This window comes from Chiloscyllium plagiosum, unplaced genomic scaffold (genome assembly GCF_037043375.1).
Source record: "Chiloscyllium plagiosum isolate Xiang-an unplaced genomic scaffold, Cpla_swu_hap1 HiC_scaffold_37, whole genome shotgun sequence".
Taxonomy (NCBI): Eukaryota; Metazoa; Chordata; class Chondrichthyes; order Orectolobiformes; family Hemiscylliidae; genus Chiloscyllium; species Chiloscyllium plagiosum.
The window spans coordinates 100,525,341-100,539,942 of record NW_028270175.1 but is presented as its reverse complement, the minus strand read 5'-3'; the positions used below and the strand labels follow the sequence as shown (position 1 = coordinate 100,539,942).

General features: G+C 43.5%; 1 non-coding gene across 1 annotated transcript; it reads right to left on the bottom strand.

The window, feature by feature from the left end:
* Positions 1-14,070: 14,070 nt before the first annotated feature.
* trnar-ucu (transfer RNA arginine (anticodon UCU)) lies at positions 14,071-14,162 on the bottom strand. The gene is given in 2 exon segments: positions 14,071-14,106; positions 14,126-14,162. It is a non-coding gene; the product is annotated as a tRNA-Arg (tRNA).
* Positions 14,163-14,602: the final 440 nt, after the last annotated feature.

The following is a 14,602-nucleotide window of genomic DNA, read 5'->3' as shown; positions in this document are numbered from 1 at the left end:
GAAACTTGCAGACATAAAGCACATGGAGTGGGTATAATCCTGAGGACTCTGTCACTGTCGTGGAATGTGCCTGTGTGATTGCCTCTGTATGTGAACATGAGAATACGTTCCACAAAGGAGTTACAACAGTGTGGCCAGGTCAACTTTCAGTACTATTGTTATGTCATTTAAGATCACAGAGAGAATCTCATTGCTGCAAACTGGGACGAGAATAGATGGATGTCTGATAATGTGCCCTTCACGATGGAAGAACGGCCCTTCACTACTCCCCCCCCGCCCCCCCCCCCCCCCGCCCCTCTCACGCTTTTTAAACTTGCGGCCAGAGAGCAGCTGACCTGATGAGAAAATCGCTTCACACCCTTACATAACCTTTTTATTGTCCATTCTACTGGCAATTTTGCAAACTTACTTACCATACTTTCTATCTTCCCACCTACATCATTTATTTAAATGAAACAAATGAATGTGCGTTCAGCCAATGGGACACCATTGGTACCAGTCTTCCAGTCTGAAAACTACCCTCCACCACCATTCTCAGCAGCCTGCTAATAAACTAATTATATATCTAATTAGAAACCTTACATTGATCTCTTTGTGATCTAACTTTATGAATTAGTGAACCGTGTGGAACCGTGTAAAAGCATTTATTAAAGTCCAAGTGAGCAAAGTCTACCACTATGTCCTCATTGATCTTCTTGGCTACGCCCTCAAAAAACTCAATCAATTTTGTGCAAAACCATGCTGATTATCCCGATTCATTCCTTGAATCGAAAAATTCAAATAAAACCTATCGTTTAGAATTGCAACCAACAACTTACCCACGACCATAACCAGACACACAGGTCTATCGATCCCAGGCTTCTTAATTAATTCCTTTCTAAATAAAGGCATAACATTAGCCATCCTCCAGTCATTTGGCACCTCGCTCGTAATAATAGATGATAAAAATATTTCTACGAGGGGCCAACAGTTTCTTTCCCTATCATCCCACAATGTTCCGGGATCCCGGAGATCAAATCCCAGAGAAATATCCAACTTCATATTTTCCATGTCCTCCACCACATTCCCTTTTCAATGTGAACTTCTTTCAAACCGTCAATATTCAGTTGTACCCGCCATTCTGTTCTCCAAGGTGTAAACTGACGCGAAGTTAACATTATATGTCTCTCCATCTGCTGAGATTCAAGACAAAGGTGAGCTTTTTTCATATTAAAGTGGTCCTCTTTGTTCTGAAGTTCTTGATGTACTTGTAGAATCTCTTCAGATTATATTTAACTTTATGTTCTGAGGCTATCTCATATTCTCGATTGACCTTTATGATGTCCTCCTTAAGAATGCCTCTCCACTCCCTATACCGTTCAAGACATTCACTTGAAACCATGTGTTTATATGGAAGCTGTCACCTCCTTTAAAAAAATTCTTATGACAAGGCCTAAATCCCTGCGATCAACGTTGTTCTTATGGAATACCGACAATGTGGAAACAGGCCATTTGCAACAAGAAATCCCCACTAATCCTGCGAAGAGAATCGCACCCAAACTCACACCTCCACCCAATTCCTTTACTCTGCATTTCCCATGACCAAAGAACGTCAGCCACACATCTTTAGTCTGTGGATGAAACCCAGGCTGAAAAGGAGAGTATGCACCAACTCCAAATTCACAGTCGCCCAAAGTAGATATTGAACCAACATCACTGAGGCTGCAAGGCATTAGTACTCACCACTGAGTCAGCCATTATAATCCTCCTCTCCATCACTCAAAACATATCATCACTTAGATATGGGCCAAAACCTACTCCCAATGTTCCAAATGCATCTGTCCAGAGCCTCCTATTGACTGAGGTGTAAACCTCTGCCCGGTCATTCTCATTAGCTTGAACAGAAGCCGACATTGTATTTGCCATCCTCATCACAAACTGAAATTGCATGCTGAACATAAGAGAAAATTGAATTTTGAAATCTTTCTGCTTTCAGGAAATTGTCTATGCCTCTACTCTTTCCACCAAACATACGGCCATATATTTTCCACAAAGTTTGCCAATTGCAAATATTTTTTTCGAAACACTCAGTCCGTTCAAGTCATTCTGCAGCATGCCCGCTTCATCAATAAGATCTGCCCTTCCACCTATCATTGTGTCTTCTTCAAATGGAGCAACAACACCCTCAGTTCCTTTGAATGGATCATCCATACATAATGTGAATAGCTGTGGTTCAAACACTGACTCCTCTAAACTCCACTAGTCACGGGCTGCCATCCTGGAAGAGACCCCTTTGGCCAACTGTCTGCCTTCTGCCAGTCAGCCAAGCCTCAATCCATGGCCTCTTATTCAGCCGTTTGCCGTACTGCACCCTGATATATGTCTGTGGAAATTCAAGATGGTTACCTCCACAGGCTTGACTTCGTCTCACTTGCTCATGACATCCAGTCCTGTTGGAGCAGACATTTCTTACAATTGAATCATTGCAAAACTGAAACCTCTGACTTCAGTCCCAACTCAAAATCCACTGCCTCGCCACTGAGTCGAATGTGTGATACTAGGAAAGCACAGAAGGACAGGCAGCAACGAATGAGCAGGACAATTGACGTTTCGGGCACGAGCCCGAAAGAGGCTTGTGAACCGAGGGATAGGGAGACAAATGGGTGCGGGTGTGGCTGGGACAAGGTAGCTGTGAGTGTGTTAGGTGGATGGAGGTGGGGGTGATGATGATAGGTCGCAGCGCAGGGTGGAGCAGATAGGTGGGAAGGAAGATGGACAGATAGGACAGTTCATGAGAGCGGCGGAAGCCCTGGACCTGAATGAATTTGGCTGTGTGGGAGGGAGAGTTGACGTATTCGACCAGGAGCCAGTGGTGTTGTTTGGTGCGGGTGTCCCAGAGATGTTTTCCAAAGTGGTCTGTACTTAGGAATCCAATTTCCTCAATGTCGAGGAGACTGCAAAAAGAGCAATGGATACAGTAAATGACATGGTGGAAATGCAGGTGAAACACTGATGGACATGGAAGGGTCCTTTGGGGCCTTGGAAAGAGTTGAGGTGCGGAGGTGTGGGTGGATGTTTTTCAAATCCCGTGTTGTAATGAGAAGGTTGCTGGGAGGGAATGGCGGTTTGGTGGGGGCGTGCACTTGACAAGGGACTCAAAGAAGGAAAGATCTTTGGAGAAAAAGGATAGGGGTGGGGAGGGAAACACACCTTAGTTGGTGGGGTTCATTTGCAGCTGACGGACATACGGGAGGATGATATGATGTCAATAGAAGTTGCTGGGTTTTAAAGTGATTTAGAAGGGAGTTCCGTCCTCGTCATAGTTTGAGGGAAGGGTTTTGGGAGCGGAATTGAGGAAAGTGGATGAGCTCAGTTGGAAGGCATCATCGACCACGTGCTGGGAGAAAATGCCTCGCCACTGATTCAATTTCCTCCCTGGCAATTGTCTAAGTCTGAAAAGACACGCCATAACTATGGTGACATTATTCACCTCGTGATGTGTTATTAACCACATATCACCATCATCACCATGTCAGCCTACTTGCACTTCACGAACATCACTAACTCTTCCACGTCTCTGCTCTTCTTCAGCTCAATCTGAAATCCATTCGTTTGAACGACACGGTCTTAATACACATCCATGCGTACTTTCAAATTCCCACCCTGCTGTGGTGCTAGTGTGGCAAGGAATAGGGAGAGAGAGCAGTTGAACATGTGGCCACAGGGATGGTGCAGGAGGGAGGGTTTTGGATTCTTGGATAATTGGGGCTCTTTCTGGGGTAGGTGGGACCTCTAAAAACTGGATGGTCTTCATCTGAATCAGAGGGTTACCAATATCCTGGGGGGATATTCGCGAAGGCTATTGGGGTGTGTTTAAACTAGTTGAAACTTTATTGCTGGAACAGCACAGCAGGTCAGGCAGCATCCAGGGAACAGGAGATTCGACGTTTCGGGCACAGGCCCTTCTTCAGGAAGGGCCTGAAGAAGGGCCTGTGCTCGAAACGTCGAATCTCCTGTTCCCTGGATGCTGCCTGACCTGCTGTGCTGTTCCAGCAATAAAGTTTCAACTTTGATCTCCAGCATCTGCAGACCTCACTTTCTCCTCGTGTGTTTAAACTAGTCCAGCAGGGGGATGGGAACCAAAATTGTAGTTCAAGTAAAGAAAAGGTTGAGTGTAGGGAGGTACAAAATCAAGTTTCATGAACGCAAGATGACACCGGCAAGAAAGAAGTTGGTTTGGAGTGTGTCTACTTCAACGCCAGGAGCATCCGGAATAAGGTGGTTGAACTTGCAGCATGGGTTGGTACCTGGGAATTCCGTAGACCCGAATAGAACAGGGTCAGAAATGGGTGTTGCAGGATCCAGGATTTAGATGTTGCAGCAAGAACAGAGAAGAATGTAAAAGGGGGGGGGGGGTGTAGCATTGTTGGTCAAGGACAGTATTACAGTTGCAGAAAGTTTCCGGGTAGTGTAGATGTGCAGAGAGATCTCGGTGTTCAGGTACAGAGATCCTCGAACTTTGCCACCCAGGTGGACAGGGTTGTTAAGAAGGCATACAGTGTTTTAGCTTTTATTAATAGAGGAATCGACTTCTGGAACCATGAGGTTATGCTACAGCTGTACAAACCTCTAGTGCGGCCGCACTTGGAATATTGTGTACCTTTCTGGTCACCGCATTATAAGAAGGATGTTGAAGCTTTGGAAAAGGTGCAGAGGAGATTTAGGAGGAGAAAGTGAGGTCTGCAGATGCTGGAGATCAAAGTTGAAACTTTATTGCTGGAACAGCACAGCAGGTCAGGCAGCATCCAGGGAACAGGAGATTCGACGTTTCGGGCACAGGCCCTTCTTCAGGAGGGCCTGTGCCCGAAGAAGGGCCTGTGTCCGAAACGTCGAATCTCCTGTTCCCTGGATGCTGCCTGACCTGCTGTGCTGTTCCAGCAATAAAGTTTCAACGCAGAGGAGATTTACTCGGATGTTGCCTGGTAAGGAGGAAAGTCTTGCGAGGAAAGGCTGAGGGACTTGTGGTTGTTTTCGTTAGAGAGAAGAAGGTTGAGAAGTGACTTAATAGAAACATATAACATAATCAGAGGGTTAGATAGGGTGGACAGAGAGATCCTTCTTCCAAGAATGGTGACGACCAGCACGAGGGGGCATTGCTTCAAATTGAAGGGTGATAGATATAGGACAGATGTCAGACGTAGTTTCTTTACTCAGATAGTAGTAACGGTATGGAATGCTTTGCCTGCAATGGTAGTTGATTCCACAACTTTAAGTACATTTAAGTCGTCATTGGACAAGCTTTTTTACGAACATGGAATAGTGTAGGTAAGATGGGCTTCAGATTGGTATGACAGGTCGGCGCAACATCGAGTGTCGAAGGGTCTGTACTGCGCTGTAATGTTCTATGTTCTATGTTCTATGGTCTAACTCCCTCTGCTTCTATTCAAGGGCGTACTTGCGTTCTGTTCACTGTTTCATTGTGCATTACCTGAATGGCAATTTTACAAACGCATATTTTCCCAAACGTGCACTGCGGCCTTCGCAGCTTTGTCTTTCCACAAGGGCTCACACATGGTGGAAGGGAAGGAGTTGCAGGTTATTCACCCAATGATGTAATCCTGAGGTCTTCCAAAACCTCTCCTGCATGTGGGAATACTCTCAACAAGGGTTACTCACCGTTCACCGGGCAGCTAAATTTCAAAGTTTTCATCATTGTATACAAATCTCTTGACTGTCTTCCCTCTATCTATCACTGTCATGTCTTCCAGGCCACTCAAGAGCAAATAGAGATTGTCAATAGTTTACCATCCCAGCCAGCGGACACAGCACCCAAGATTATGTTTTAAAGTGCTCTCTCAGATATCTGCATTCCCTCGAATTCCAAACTCCGGAGTATGTTCGATTTGAACTGTTTCACGTTTGGTGCCTAAACCGCAGCTGCCAAGGTAAGAAATTATGAAATCTTGAAGCGACGTAAATCGCACCAGGCTATAGGAAAGGAATTACTCACCAAGTAATTAAGAAAAAAAAAACTGTTATACATGCTAAAATCGGGGCAATTTATTGATATCAATACTACATCGTGTCTTTTATATAAAAAAAATTCAAAGCTTTTACTCTGATGGAGTTTAAACAAATGTTGATCCCTGTCTCATTATGAGACATTGTGAAGCTGACAAACTGTTATATCCAACAAGTGATCAAAGAAGTGGGTTTCAAGTCGTATTTTGTCACTCAAAACGAAGCTTGTATCACAAAATTGAGATCACCAAAGTTTTTCTGCTAGAGGTCATCGTCTTTTGTCAGTCGCAAAACGGCGCCTGTGTTAGTGCTTCCATAGCTCAGTGATTCAAGCACTGGTTATGTAAACCCGGGGTTGTAACCTTGAATTTCACTGCAGCCTGACTGAATTTTCTTGCAACTATTGCAGCAGACATCGGAAGGTGCGTTCTCTATGTTATTAGGAATTATTTTTGAAGTAACAGCAGGAAGTTATTTTTACGCAGACCAGGCTGCATCTGTTTCAGTTTAGAAGTCCACATCCGTATTTTTCCTTCGAGAAACATGAGAATGACAAGCTTCTGATGCGAAGAATGCCTTCGTTTGGCAGGAAGAACAACATGACTCATTAGAAGCAGTAACGTGACGGTGAAACAGTGGAGGACGAATACGTACAGGGATGCGGCAGAATGCTTCCATTCCGTATGTAGAGCCAGGAATCTGCTGGAATTCAAATTAAACAAGTAGTAGGCTTGAAGAGCACAGCTAGCCAGGCTGCCTCAAAGGTGGAGAAGTCAACAATTAGCGGGTACCAATTATTCACGATTGGGGCAGTCCTCGAAGGACAGCCTACTGCCTGTTAACCCCTCTGATAAGGTAAACACAATCGGATTTTAAAGCTTGTAGTGAAGAAAAAAGAGGCCAAACGGGTCAATTCCACATTTTATGGAGGTTGGGCTCTCTTGAGGCCTTTGTCACTTTCAAAAGATGTGTCTGTATTGTTCCCTCTATGGGTCAAAATAAGGTTCAGTTCTCCCACAGTTCATGAACAAATTTGACGCTATCTGACATCAGTCTCATTCGCTGGTGCATTTGAGATTAAAACTTTGCAGGGAAAGCCACATTCAGATGAATACTTCAGATGTCAGGCTGTGGGCCAATTAGTGGAAACTGGAAACGAGAATATTTGGATTTTTGACGACTGGCACTGACATAATGTATTAATCTGTGCTGTAAAAGCACGGTTTCACGAATACTCTTTTTTGGAAGGAATTTCTCATCGCAGGAAAAGAAAGCTATGCTGTTAAGAGAAGACGCAATTGCACATGCCGTCCTTCCTGGTCGACTAGTGGTTACAATGCAGCGTTTTCACCGCTGTGGTTTGAGTTCATTTCTTGGTCAGGGAATCAGGATTTATTGTTCCTGATACGGGCAATATCAAAAGTAGAGCATCTTTGACAGGAATCGCATTTCAAACGCGTTCACATGTGCCTTGCAATATTGTACAGTGCCGCAAGGTGGCTCACTGGTTATCACTGCTGCCTCACTGCGCCAGAGATATGATTTGCCTACAACTGGGTCGACTGAAAGTAAGGTGCTTTATTCAGGAGAAAGTGAAGAGAAAAAGAGTAAGGAATTGTTCTGTGAGGGTTAATCCCTGGAGGAAAGGTGTTCATTTGTTGCATCGAATTGTCAGTTTCTGAACTGTAGGTATTACATGTTCCCTTATTGTGTTGCTTTAGCAAATATTCAGACAGAGGAGAAAAGTGAGGAAAAACAGTCATGACCCAATCAGTGATTGATCCATTGTGCAACAACCAACGGATTCACTTTTGACTGAACTACCTCCATTTTCCCTACATTGGTAATGGTCGTATACAGCATTAGAGCGGGTTGTCATGTGTTGTTCTGACCGCAGCATCCTTTCTTAACATGGACTATACTCGGACATAAAGAGATGATAAAAGACATGGATGGCGATGACTGGAATGAAAAGACGTCAGGAAGAATGGACAGCGTTTAGTTGGAAACAGAATAATGGAAAGGAAGCCAACGATGTAGTGGGGGACAATGCCATTTGGAAAGACAAAGCGGGGTTTCATGGAATGGTGCAAAAGATGAATAGATCATGAGGCGTGACACCAGGAAAAACTGAGTTGTGTCCGTATAGAAGGTTTCTAGGCGATGTGAATTTAGCGAGAGTAAATAGTGGGGAAATGCCCTCATTCTGATGGATCTATTTCAAGGCTATAGAACTTCAAAACCAGCGATGAATGATAAAGAGAAGTTTGGAGCTCGCAATCTTTTTCCTTCTACAGCTATTGAACTCGAAAATGTTTACGTTTTCTCAGGAAAAAAATACTCAGAAGCTGATTCTAATATATTTGTGAAGACACGTGCAGACACACAAGGAATGAATTTCACGGGGACAGGGAATCTGGGCGACCATCATGGGTACGCGTTCGGTGCACACTCTCTAATTGGTTAACGTTTATTGGAAAGAAACCTCATAACACCCGCAATTGAGCACGACTAAGTATAGAATGAGCGGATTGTGAGGAAAGGTTTAGCAGCTTGTTCCACATGAACTTCTATAAATTGTAAAAGAACTGAGCTCTGTGTGTTAGCTCAGCATTAAATGGAAGCCGGTTAGCTCAGTCCGCTGCATTACTGGTTTATGATATAAAATGATGCCAACAGTGTGGGATTAATTCTCGCAATATCTCAGCATACCTTCAGGATCCTGATCTCCCCACTAAGCTAATACTTTAGAAGATGGCGAACATCAAAGTGAAACTATACTATCGTGAGTTGGAACTGACCTGCCGGTGTAATGCACCTTTGTTCTTTCATCTGTTGCATTGGAAAATCTGTATGCAATCACAGACAAGGGAGTGAGTTCATTTGCTGCTCACTCATCTCGCCCAACCATATCTCGTGACAAGACACGAAAAATTCCTGTTTGAATTCTGTAATCTTCATAGCAGTACTTAAATACATATTTGTCATTTCTATTCCAGTTTTTCTGATAACAGGCAAAATGTCCAATGAGATAAACCTAATAATTTTTGGATTGTTTTTTATGGACTGTGCAAGTTTGCAGCAAAATTAGTAATATGAAGCGAGCGAAACCTCCTTTCCGGAATTTAACACAGCGCAGGCTCAGCGACATGAGAAACGTCATCGACTTCAAAAATCACCTCTGTATCTCTAGTGAGTAATAGATATTCACTCAGGGGGTCTTTATGGCTGGTCTTAAGTGACTGAGGTATTTCCCAAGGAGAGAACACTCCACAAAATCAGATTTTTTTGAATAAATGCTGTTTTACTCAATGTTCTTTTGCAACTTTTAAATATATATGCACACACGCACATACATGCATGCGGACACACATTTATATATATGTACATACATATAGCTCACACATTCGACGGGAAGAACATTCAAATGGCCGACCATCCATTCCAAATATTCTGAATTCACACACACACAGACTTATGTGTGTGTGTGTGTGTGTGTGTGTGTGTGTGTGTGTGTGTGTGTGTGTGTGTGTGTGTGTGTTTGTATGGGATGAGCTACGAGGGGTAAACCATGGGGTACAGATCTCTGGCACAGTGTTCGTCCCTGTGATCAGAAGGGTAGGGGAAAGTGGAGGAGAGCAATAGTTATTGAGGACTACATAGTGAGGGGGACAGATTGCAGTTTCTGTGGGTACAGGGCAGGCTCATGATTGATGTGATAGCTCCAAGTTACCAGGGTTTGTGATGTCTCGCAGCGTGTTTTCAAGATACTTCAGGGGGAGGGGGAGCAGCCCGAGGTCATGTTTCACAAACACACTAACAACATATATAATAAAAGTGATATGGATGCATGGCAGAAACTCAGGGATCCAGGGTGATATCTTAGATCGAGATCAAACAGAGTTGTTCTCTCTGATGGTTTACACATGCCAAGTTATAGTGAGGGAAAGAATAGAGAGAGAGCAGATGAACACGTGGTTGTAAGGACGGTGCAGATGATAGGGATTTTGATATCTGGATAGTTGGGGCATATTTTGGAGTCGGTTGGACCTCAACAAACAGGATGGTCTTTACCTGAACCGGAAGGGTACCAATATCCTGAGTGGATAAATTTCTAAAGCTCCTCAGGAGGGTTTAAACGAATTCAGCAGCAGAGTGCGAACCGAAATTTTAGCTGCAGTTTGCAGGAAGTTTTGAGTGGTTCGGACATAAATAGATTTTCGGGTTTGAAACTGAATGTTGGCAAGGATGAAGTTGGTTTGAATTGTATCTACTTCACCGCGAGGAGCATCTGATATAACATAGGTGTCATGGGTTGTTGACTGGGGCTTCAATATTGTGGCCATTTCAGAGACATAATGGAGCACTGAAAGGAATGGTTGTTCCTTGCACCTCAGTTTCGTCTTTTCAGTAAGAGCAGGAAAGTCGTTACAGAGGGGGAGATGTGGCGTTTTTAGTCAAAGACAGTACTATGGTAACAGAAAGGATATTTGGTGAGGACCCGACTCAATCTGCTGAACTAGAATATTCTGAGATTAAAATCAGGCAAGTAGAGGTCACCACCAAAATGTTCTAGAGATATGGAGGTAAAGATTGCAAACATGATTCTGGATAGGAACGGAAGTAACAGGGTAGTTGTAGTGGGGAAGTTTAACTTTCCAAATATTATATATATATATAGCAGAGCATGAGGTTCCGCTTGAAGAAAGGCCAGTATGATGCGCTCAGGCAAGAGTTAGAATGCACCAGATGGGAAAGCAAACGCAGGGGTTTTGCACATTTGAAATATGGAGCTTGTTCAGGGAAGCGCTCATGCATGTCCTTGATAAGTATGTGTGCGTCATGCAGGGAATATGAGGTTGAGACAGAGAGCAATTTTTACTCAAAAAGTTGAATTTCTTGTCAAAATGGAGAAGGCAGTGCGTCGAAACATGAAATATGTAGGCTGAGTTAGGGCACTTGAAAATTAAAAGCTAGCAAGGAAGGGCCAAAAGAGAGAGCTTCTCAGAGCGAAGAGGGGACATAAAAAAATCTTTAGCTCGCAGGGTCATTTAAAACCCTGAAGCTTTCTCTTGTCAGTTCAAGAATAAAAGAATATCTGGCATATGATTCGGGCCTGTCAAGAACAGCAGTAGGAAGTCGTCAACGGAGTCCGAGGATAGGAGAGGCGCTGAATGTATATTTTTCATCATATCTCAAATGAAAAAGACAATGTTGCCGAAGAGAATTTTGAGATGCAATCTGTTAGAATAAATGAAATTGACATTCATAACTACGAGTGTTAGCAATTCTTGAAAGCCTGAAAATAGATTTGTCCTCTTGGCTTGATGGGATGTATGCTAGGATTCTCTGGGAATCGTGGGAGGAGATTGCAGAACTTTTTGACTTCCAACTTTATTTCGTCAGTGTCTATGTGATCAGTGCGAGAAGAATCGAGTTCAGCAAATATTGTCTCCTTCTTCACGAAGGGGAGTAGGGACAACACTGGTAATTATAGAACAGTCGTCATACTTCCTTCTGGGTGAACTTTTGGGAAAGATTATTAGAGATATGATTTATGATCACCGAAGAAGGAACAAGTTGATTCGCAAAAGTCAACACAATTTTGTGAATAGCAGGTTGTGCCTCAAAAAATTTATTGAGGTTTTTGAAAAGGTCAACAAACAGGTGGATGGGAGTAAAGTGGTTAACATGGTGGATATGGTTTTCACGAAGGCACGGTCGACTGTTGCATCAAATACAGTGACATGGGATTGACGGTGATTTCGCGGTTAAGATCAGTAATTGGCTCGCTGAAAGAACACAGAGTGTGGCAGTTAATGGAAAATATTCATCCTGGAGTTCAGTTACTCATGGTGTACCATAAGGTTCCTTTTTGGGTCCACTGCTGTTTGTCACCTTTATAAATGACCTGGGTTCGGGCATGGGATGATGGATGAGGAAATTCGCAGAACACACTAAATCGATGGAGTTGTCAACAGTGCCGAAGTCTGCTGCAGGTTACAGACGGACATGAATAATCTGAAGATCGGGGCTCAGACTTGGCATATGGAGGTTATTGTGGAAAAGTGTGAGGTGATTTACTTTGGAATGAGCAACAAGAATACAACGTTCTGGGCTAATTGTAATATTCTTGGAAGCTTAGATGACCAGAGCGATCTCGGCGTCCATGTACATAAAACTCTGAAAGTTAACACACACGTAGATGGATTTGTTTGCAGTGAGCACAGTGTTTTTATTGGGAGAGGGATTTAGTTTCAGGGCCAAACGATCACTTTGCAGCTCCAGACATTTGTCTGGCATGGCCAAACTTGTCGGTGTGCGTGCGGTTCTGGTCGCCACGTTATAGGACGGATGTGAAAGCATTGGAAAGGTTGCAGACGAGTTTTCCTAGGATGTAGCCTTCTGTGAAGGGAAGGTCTTACGAGGAAAGGCTGAGGGACTTGAGGCTGTTTTTGATAGAGATAAGAAGTTTGAGAAGTGAATTAATAGAGACATAAAAGATTATCAGAGTTTGCCGTAAGGTGGACAGTGAAGACATTTTCTTCAAATGGTGACGGTTGGCACAAGGGCATATCGATGTAATTTGAGGGTGATAGATGCCGAGGTAGATGCCTTTCTCAGAGAGTAGTAAGAGTGCAGAATGCCTTGTCTTCAACAGTCGTAGACTCACCAACCTTCAGGGCAATTAAATGATCATTGGATAAACTTACGGCTTATAATGTCAAAATGCTGGTCAGATGGACTTCAGATTAGTCTTACAGGTCGGTGCAACATTAGTGCCAAAAGCACTTTATTGCAATGCAATATTCCGGGTTTAAACTGTTCTTCAGCTTGAAGTTGCAATCATCTCTGGTCAGTATCAGTAAAACAAACACCTGGCGAGAATCCAATGCACAACTTTGGCAGTTCATGTGCTGCCATTCTGTCATGCAAGTACAGCAAGCTAACTAACTGCACCACTGGACCTGCCGTCTAATTGTGACAAACGGCTCCTGAACTTACCACTAGGCCCCTAAACCCAATTACTCATTTTTTTCTGTGTATCTGAAATGAAACGCAGTGCAGAGGTGGTTATACTGACAATGGATCATCGATTATGAAGCATCAGCTTCAGGAAAATGTCATAGATAAATGTGGTGAAAATCGGTTTTATTGAATACTGCATACATTTACCATGGCTTCCTGCGTTGGTCACAGGCAATGTTATGTGGCCATTGTACTGGGATTTTCCTTCTATCGGCGGCAAATCGTCAGACAATTCGATTCACTGATATTTCACCAACTTCCTTTGGCATGTTCATCTGAGACATCGACCCACACTGCACACAACATCAACAATGTTCAACATACTATGTGCACGAGCATGTGGCATGGTTTTTATGCACAGTGAAGATTGAATAATGTTCTGCAAGGGCAAATTAAATTCAGTTTAATTCGTAAAGTCGCAAGAATCCAGAGTAAGATTCAAATGTCAGAAATTCACGTTCATTACCTTGGCCAGAATTCCAGCCCAGCAAAGGGGAAATCTGCCCCTGAATCCCCAGCATCCATGCAATTGCTTGCTCCATGTGTCCACTTGGAAACCTATTTGAAGGAACATTCAGCCTGAAGGAGAAATTGTGAGAATCCTCTGCTGTCTGATCTAAAGCTGAAACAAGAGCTGTCTATTCCAGCCGGGAGGGAAGCGAAGTGGAGATGAGACCAAAATATTATTTGGCGTTTAATTCATATTGTCCTCATTGTGATTATTTAAAAACCTTGGCCAGAAATGGCACAGACACAAAGGAGCAGAAGGAGGCCATTCTTAACACCGATCCTGTTCTGCCACGTAATTTGATATCATCATGGCTCACACAACAATTTTATGTCTTTTTCCAGCCCATCCACAACATCGTACTGGCTAACAGGTATTTATCGATCTCGACCATAAATAGACATCGATAATGTAAATCTGTGGGAGGAAAATGTTCCGTTTCGAGACAGTTAGGTTTATGCACGAATATTACTGATTTTGCAGATGAGCAGCCGAGTCTGGTCTGACCACTTTGCAAAACATAAATTAAAACACGACCCTGATAGGATTCGAACCCACAACCTTTGAATAGCAACCTGAATAGAGATGTAGAAGTCCAACGCGCTTTCCATTGCGCCACAGAGCCGCGCCTTCTGTTACCTTTAAGCACACTAGCTTGCCTTTGACGCATTGCTATCAGGACACCCATCTCGCGCCTGTCTGTCCTCGTCACACTTTCTGGTACCTGGTCCTTATCCACTCGTGCTCTGGCTCATCAAGTGCTCTGGCTCATCAAGTCGAAATCAGTCTTCAACATTCTCAATGGTGGATTCTCCACAGCCACTGAGGACATCGAAGATGACGATACAACCCAATCTCAGTAGGTTATCCTCTTGTGCATGTGGTGCTGTTCCTCGCCAATCTTAGCCATTGCATTTATTGCTTTTACTGTTGGTTATTTTTTCACGTGATCGTATAGTGGCTCATCCTCTGCATTGTGGCCGAAGCAACCTCCATTCAAATCCGAGTATCAGTAATGCGCATTTGTTCCATGTTACTCCACATAACCCTTGCAAAACAAACGCA